Here is an 8,949-nt window from a genome sequence, read left to right as displayed (position 1 = left end):
GTAGTCAATATCTTAAGTTGCCTAGCCTTGTCAACCCTATGTACTGAGGTGATAGGTTTAATCCTTGATGTGAAGACTCCTTCCCTCTCAGTTGGTATTTTGAGCTACTGCATATTCATCAAATTGTAGCAATTTACACTTGCTTTCTGTATCAAATTTCTTTTTGTTCCTCTAGTTGAGTTCTGATCATCAAGCCATGCAAGCTATGTCAAATGGGTACTATCTGCAAGTTTGGGAAGTCTTGCATGCCTCCACCACTTCATATCAGCTGGATGCTTCATTCTCAGCTCTACCCCTTAGTGGCTATGTCAGTGTTCATTGCTCAAGAGTTTTCAAGTCCTTCCTCCTCTCTCTCATCTCAGGTTTAACAGGAGTCCATGGGACACAGTCAGACTCAGACCACATCTTCATTACTGTCTTTCCAACTTCCACTCACAAGTAGACCAATGCAGTCACCAGTGAGTTTACAAGACTGCTCGTGTGTTCCCTTTGAGTTTCAGTCTTGTAAGGGGGCCATCTTCTTTTAATACTCACTGCATCATTCAACATTTTGCTCATAGAATCTTTCAATATTGCAAGAGTGCATGAGTCTCACAAATTCTTGTATCTAAGGAGCATCCTGGATGACATTTTTCCTAGACAGATTTGTTCATTTTACTGGCTATCCATGATACATTAAATATTCTTCTCCAATACTGTAATTCAAAGGCATCAAGTATTCTGTGGTCTTTTTTATGCATTGTCCAGATTTCACATGCTCTCTTATATGGAGCTATGGAAATTACAGTGACTTGTGTCACTCACACTTTGGTTTTCAAGGTGACATCTTTGCTTTTTAACTCTTTAAAGAGATCCTTTATAGCAGATTTGGCCAATACAACATACAATTTGATGTCTTGACTGGTGCTTCCATTAGCACTAACTGTATTTCTAACTAAAACAAAATCCTTGAAATTTTAATATTTTTTCCATTTGCCATGATGCTGCTTATTGGTCGATTTATGAAGATTTCTGCTTTTTGTTGAGGTGTAATGCATATGGAAGTCTGTAGTTTTTATTTTAATAAATGCTACTATTCCTCTTAGCTTTCAGCAAGCAAAATTGTGCTATCTGCATATCACAGGTTGTTAATGAGTCTTTCTCCAATCCTGATATGTGTTCTTCTTCATATAGGCCAGCTTCTCATATTATTTAGTCAGCATACAGATTGAATAAATAGAATTTAAGGATATGTCCATGACACACAACATCCTTACCCTTAACAACACAAAACTCTCTGTTTCTGTTCATAGAACTGTCTCTTGGTCTATCCAAAGGTTCTGCATGTGCACAGTTAGTGTTCTGGAATCCCTAATCTTCAAAATCAACTGTAAATTGTTATGATCAACACAGTCAAAGTTATTTTCATCATCAATAAAGCACAGGTAAACGTATTTTGGTGTTCAGTCAAGATTAATCTGAATAAAACAAAAAAAGAGATTCATCTGACATTATCAATGATATCCTTTACTCCATTTCCTTGTCTGTATCTGGGTTGAGTTTCTGGCAGTTTACTGTCCATACACTGCTGCAATAATTTTTAGATTACCTTGGCATATTTTGCCTGAATGTGATATTAATGATATTGTTCAATAATGTCCATATTTTGCTGGAATAGGCACAAATATGAATCTCTCCTTATCCATTTGTCAGGTTGTTGTTGTTGTTGTTAGGTGCCATTAAGTAAGTGCCGACTCATAGCTACCTTATGCACATCAGAACGAAACACTGCCTGATCCTGGGCCAACCTCACTACTATTGCCACGCTTGAGTCCATCGATTTTGCCACTTGGCCATTCCATCTCATTGGGGGCTTTCCTCTTTTTCTTTGACGCTCCACCTTACCAAACATGATATCCTTCTCCAGCGACTGGTCCTTCTTGACAATATGTCTTAAATATGAGAGACGAAGTTTGGCCATCTTGGTTTCCAAGGAGCACTCTGGCTTCACTTCTTCCAAAACAGAGCTATGGGTTCTTTTAGCAGCTCATGGCACTTTCAGTATTCTCCTCCAAAACCATAACTCAAGAGTATCAGGTAGCTGTCTTCCAAATCTCTTGGCATAGATAAGTAAGCATTCCCTGGATTGCATCTATATATTTTTAACTGTATAATAATTATATTGTGGTTTACACAGTAGGATGCCCGATTCTATTATAAAATTGGTTTTTAAAATTTCTTGTTGAGGCGTGAGAAAAACAATATTTATCAATAGTAATCCCAGGTCAGATAGAATCTTGCTGTGGCACTGTAGGATAAGCACTGGACTTCTAACCACAAGGTCAGTGGTTAAATTCCACAAGCTACCCCTTGGAAACCCTATATAAGGCCACTATGAGTAGAACTGACTCAACAGCATTTAACAACAAAAAATCAATTTGGAGACACTAGGGTTCCTAAGATGATATAAGATATTAGCATATAGACTTGGAAAAGCTAGGATATCAGTGACGGATACAAGGCATTCTCTGTCAGTCAAGACTTAAAGCTGTTCTCGAATCAGAATATCAGGTCAGTTCCAGAATATTCCAAAGAATGACAGCCTGTGCTAGATAAGACAAATCTGTTCATGACTTTAGAAATTCTTGAAGAAAATGTGAATACATTCCCCACTTAAAATATTCAGGATTTGTCTAGTCTTTCATGTCTTAATCTTAACATGATCTTATTGATTCATAAATTCATGATAAAATATTAATTAACCACTCACACTCTACCAATCACTGGGGATATACATCACTTTTGAGACTTATGTTATATTAGGGAGAGACGCAATGTATACATATCTAGCACATACATATATAAATGAAAATATTTAAAAACTGGGTTAAATGCTAGGGAAAAACCTCACAATGAGCTAAAAGAAATTGTGGGAGCAAGAAATATCTTTTCATAACCAGAGTAACATGACATTGACTGAAATGACAGGGAGACAACCTTGGAAAGCAGTAGGAAGAGAATTTAGAGGGAGAGGTCCCACCATACACAGAGGAAGCAGAGCAGAAATTAGTATATTCATGAAGTACACGGAAATCCATTAAGGTTCTAGCATATTAAGAGAGAGTGCTGGTATGGTACTGCATGATAAGCACTGGACAACTAACAATAATGTCAGTGGTTCAAATCCACCAGTCAATCCTTGGAAACCTTATACAGTGTTGTTATGACTGGGAACCTATGGTACTTAATAAAAATTTTTTAAAAATTAAGAGTATATTCACACATACCCGCATACACACATATCTCAATTTCGAAATGAAATACACAGTATACAAAGTTGAAATTAAGTGGACACAGAGCTATAGGAACTGATAAGCATTTAGAATCATATTTTAATAGCCTTATGAAGTCCTGATGTGGTGATATGGGTTAAAGCACTGGACCACAAGGTGGATTTGAATTATGAGGTCAGTGGTCAAGCTCATCAGTTGCTACTTGGAAACCCTATATAAGGTGGGTTTAAGTCAAAACTAACTTGAGAGCACCAAACAAAAACAACATTAAGATTAGATAACAAATTATCATATTTATAAGTGGTTCTTAGCAAATGTATGCAATTGTGTATCCATCACCACCAAATAGTTTTAGAACATTTCATCACTGCCAAAAGATGCCTCATATCTTTTGCAGTTTATATTCACTCTCATCCTTAGCCCTAGGCAACCAAGGATTTGTGTGGGTTTTTTTTTTTTCTTTATATATATTCCTTGCTATAAATTTAATTTGATTTTATCATTCAGAATGTAATCTTATTGTCTGGCCTCTTTCAGTTAGCATAATAATTTTGATGTTCTATTAATGTGTATCAGTAGTTTGTTATTTTCTGTCACTGAATTATACTCCATTGTATCAATATATCCCATTATCTTTATTCTTTCACCAGTTGGTGGGCATTTGAATTGCTTCCAATTTGAGGCTATTATTCATCATTCTTATATGTATATGAACATCAGTGTTAGGGTACATACCTAGGTGTGGAATTGCTTGATCAGATGACAACTTTATTGTCAACTTTTTAAGATATTGCTAAAACATTTGACTCTTACATTTATAATTCCTTGATCATAGGTTAGTTTTGGAGAATAACAGTTATGAGATAGTCTGCTGGAATACTTAATGGAACCTACTGTCCAATCTGACATTGGAATAGCACAAAGAGACTAGATAGAGAAATAGCAAAAATTGCCATTTGCAGATGGGAGATTTCAAGAGTGTGAGAACAAAGTGACCAATTTGTGAAAGGTTCATGTCAACATTGTCTTATTACTTTTAATGAACTTTACAGTTCATCACATTAAAACAGAGTCTGTCATAGAAAGCAATTCAATTTTGGGGCTTGAGATTTGTACTGATTACCCCAGCTTGGAAATTTGCCTCAGAACTAAACAGAAAGATGCCTCCATCAAAATGTCAAAATACAAGGTTGGATTTAATACTTATAAGAACCATTTCTATGACATTAAACTATCTCTAAATGCCCATCCCACCACTCATCTGTCAGTTTGTCATACTGTGGTGGCTTGTGAGTTGCTGTGATTCTGAAAGCTATGCCACTGATACTTTAAATGCCAGCAGGGTCACCCATTGTGGACAGGTTTCAGATGAGCTACCAGATGAAGACAGACTAGAAAGAAGGAGTGACGAATTATTTTTGAATATTTAGTCACCTTATGAATAGCAGAGACAGACTGTCAGATATGGTGAGGGAAAATGACTCTTCAGGGTTAGAAGGCACTCAAAATGTGTTTGGGGAAGAGCTGCCTCCTCGAAGTAGAGTTGATCGTGGTGATGATGCGGATGGGGTAAAGTTGTGGACAAAAGTCTACAAGACCTTCATTTACTGATGGGTCACAACACAAAATGAAGAGAAACAGCTGCAAGCATCCATTGAAAATCAGGATGTGGAATGTATAAAGTATGAATCTGGGAAAATAGGACGTTGTAAAAAATGAAATGGAGCACATAAGCATTGATATCTTAGACATTAGTGAGCTGAAATGCACTGGTATTGGCCATTTTGAATCGGACAAACAAATAGTTTACTATGCAGGGAAAGACAAATTAAAGAGGAATGGTGCTGCATTCATTATCAAAAAGAACATATCCAGATCAGTCATCCAACACTATCTGTATTAGGATAATATCCATACACCTACAGGGAAGAACATATCAAAAAGAACATATCCAGATCAGTCATCAGGTACAACACTATCTGTGATAGGATAATATCCATGCACCTACAGGGAAGAACAGTTAATACCACTATTATTCAAATTTATACACCAACCACTAAAGCCAGTGAGGATGAAATAGAAGAATTCTACCAACTTCTTAAATCTGAAATTGATCAAACATGCAATCAAGATATTTTGATCATTACTGGTGATTGAAAAGCAAAGGTTGGGAGCAAAGAGGAAGGATAAATAGTTGGGAAACATGGCCTTGGTGATAGAAATGATGTTGCAGATCGCATGATAGAATTCTGCAAAATCAATGATTTGTTCAGTTCAAATACCTTCTTTAGACAGCATAAGAGATGATCTTACACAGGGACCTCACCAGATGGAATATATAGAAATTAAATTGACTACATCTGCTGAAAGAGACGAAGGAAAAGCTCCATATCATCAATCAAAACAAGGCCAGGGGCAGATTGTGGAACAGACTATCAATTGTCCATATGCAAATTCAAACTGAAGCTGAAGAAAATTAAAACAAGTCCACAAGAGCCAAAATATGACCTTGAATAAAGAGATTTTTAAAAACCACCTGAATTTAGAGATCGTGTGAAGAACAGATTTAATACATTAAACGTTAAAGACTAAAGACCAGAAGAATGTGGGATGACATCAAGAACATAATACAGGAAGAAAGCAAAAAGTCATTAAGAAAAAAAGAAAGAAGGAAAAGGTCAAAATGGATGTCAGAAGAGACACTGAAACTTGCTCTTCAGCATAGAGATGCTAAAGCAAATGGAAGAAATGAGGAGGTCCAAGAGCTGAACAGAAAATTGCAACAATCATCTCCAGAAGAAAAAGTAAAATATTAAAACAAAATGTACAAAGATCTGGAATCAGAAAACCAAAAAGGAAACACACGCTCAGCATTTCTCAAGCTGGGGGAATTGAAGAAAAAAAATCAAGCCTCAACTTTTGTTATTGAAAGTTTCTCTGGGAAAATTATTGAATGATGCAGAAAGCATCAAGAGATGATAGAAGCAATACACAGAGTCATTGTACCAAAAGGAAATGGTTGATGTTCAACCGTTAATAGAGGTAGTATATGATCAAAGAGCCAATAATACTGAAGGAAGAAGTCCAAAGTGTATTGAAGGAATTGGCAAAGAATAAGGTACCAGGAATTGATGGAATGAAAATTGAAATTTTTCAAGAAAGTGAGATGACACAGGAGGCACTCATTCATCTCTGCCAAGAAATTTTGAAGACAACTATCTGGCCAACTGATTTGAAGAGATCCATATTTGTTCTCATTATAAAGAGAAGTGACCCACCGGATTGCAGAAATCATTGGACATTCTCTTTGCTATCCCATGTGAGTAAAGTTTTACTAAAGGCAATACTGAAACTCTTGCAAGCATACATTGAGAGAGAACTTCCAGATGTTCATGTCAGATTCAGAAGAGACTGTGAAATGAGGGATATCATTGCTGATGTCTGATGGGTCTTGACTTAAAGCAGAGAATATCAGAAAGATGTTTACCTGTGTTTTATTGACTACGCAAGGCTTTCAATTGTGTGGATCATGCCAAGCTATGGATAACATTGCGAAGTATGAGGATTCTGGTACACTTAATTGTGCCAATGAGGAATCTGTACGTGGATCAAGAGGCAGTTGTTTGAACAGAACATGGGAACACTGAATGGTTTAAAATTAAGAAAGGTGTGTGACAAGGTTGTATTCTTTCACCATACTTATTCAACCTGTATGCTGAGCAAATAATCCTAGAAGCTGGGTTTTATGGAAAAAGAAACATGACATCAGGATTGGAGGAAGAATTATTAACAACCTGTGATATGCAGATGAAACAACCTTGTTTGCTGAAAGTGAAGAGGACTTAAAATAATTACTGATGATGATCAAAGGGCACAGCTTTCAGTATGGATTACATCTCCAATGTAAAGAAAACAAAAATCCTCACCACTGGACCAGTAAACAACGTTCTTATCAAAGAAGAAAAGATTGAAGTTGTCAAAGACTTCAGTTTTCTTGTATCAGCTATCAACAGTCATGGAAGCAGCAGTGAAGAAATCAAATGTCATATTTCATTAGGCAAATCTGCAACACAAGACCTTTTTAAAGTGTTGGAGAGCAAAGATGTCAGCTTGAAGACTAACGTGAACTTGATCCAAGCCATGGTATTTTCAATAACCTCACATGCATACAGAAGCTGGACATTAAATAAAGAAGATTGTAGAAGAATTGACACATTTGAGTTATGGTGTTGGAGGAGAATATTGAAAGTGTCATAGGATGCCAAAAGAGCCAACAGATTTGTGTTAGAAGAAGTGCAGCCAGAGTGCTCCTTGGAGGCCACGATGACCAAACTTTGTCTCTCATACTTCATGCATATTGTTAGGAGGGACCAGTCATTAGAGAAGGATATCATATTTGGTGTTGTAGAGGGTCAGAGAAAAAGAGGAATACCCCCAATGAGATGGATTGGCCAAGTGGCAGCATTGGTGGACTCAAGCATGGCAATAATAGTGAGGTTGGCCCAGGGCCAGGCAATGTTTCGTTATGCTGTGCATATGGTTGCTATGAGTCGGTACCGACTCTATGGCACAACAAGAACAACAACAATAGCACATGCCCATCACTTACATCTAAAAAACTGGACTTTCTACTGATACCTTCAGATATCAGAATGTAAATTAAAGAGGCTTTCATGTCAGATTTCATTCAGAGAGGTATATGAAATGCCAAGTATGCCTGAAAGTAAAGTTTAATAAACTGATGAAGACAATGTGCAATGATTTTATGTATGAGGCAGAAGCATTCACAACACAAAAATAAAAATAAATAAGGAATATCTGGTGGTATTACAAAGGAAAGCAAAGTCAAAAGCAATTTATATGTGTTTCTTTCCCATCTGCATGGCTCTTTCAGTTAAACAGTCAATGCATTCAGTGTAGTCAAATCTGATTTCCTATCCTGTTATAGGAATTGTACTTAAACTAGGAGTTATGTAGAATGTCTAGATAAAAATACCTTTACATAAATATTGTATACATGTCTATGTCTTATGTTTTGTATGTATAATTTTTGTACAGATGCTCTGTCCTTCCTCTTTCAAATAGTATTACTCATGAGAAGCATTTAATGGGAACACTTCCTGAGGAGGGAACTGTTCATTCTTCTAAACTTGACTATTACTATAATGCCGGGAAACCTGTAGAAAGAGTTACTTCCCTGTTCTAATATGAGAAAAGAAAGTGATCTCTTGTGCAGTCAGGGCCAGAAGAAATAAACTGAATAATTTATAAAATAACCCTAGGCAGATAGGAAGTATATACTGCGGTTCTTGCCCATCAAATTAGCAACTAAGAAGCTAAGTGATTTGTCCAATATTATTAAGTGCTTTCCAGGAGGAGCAAAATACAACTTCCAGTTATCCTTTCCTTCAGACTAATGTTCCAACCAGCTGACCATTCAGTTATAAACATTTGCCCCATCTATATTTTCCCACTCCTGTTGATAGTCTGCTTGGCAACAGGATGACAGATGCAGTAAGCCAAAATATCCTTATGTGGGCATAGCCGTCTCTTCATGGCAGAGCCAATTTGGATCCCATCCATTGGCAGGAATGCCCCAGAAGCAGACAGTTTTAGTTCAGCCTTTTAAAAACTCTTGATTGTAAACAAACAGTAGGATTTTCCACAGTGAAAGAGA

The sequence above is a fragment of the Chrysochloris asiatica genome, unplaced genomic scaffold (assembly GCF_000296735.1).
Source record: "Chrysochloris asiatica unplaced genomic scaffold, ChrAsi1.0 scaffold00447, whole genome shotgun sequence".
NCBI classification, from domain to species: Eukaryota; Metazoa; Chordata; class Mammalia; order Afrosoricida; family Chrysochloridae; genus Chrysochloris; species Chrysochloris asiatica.
Note: the sequence above shows the minus strand (reverse complement) of the source record.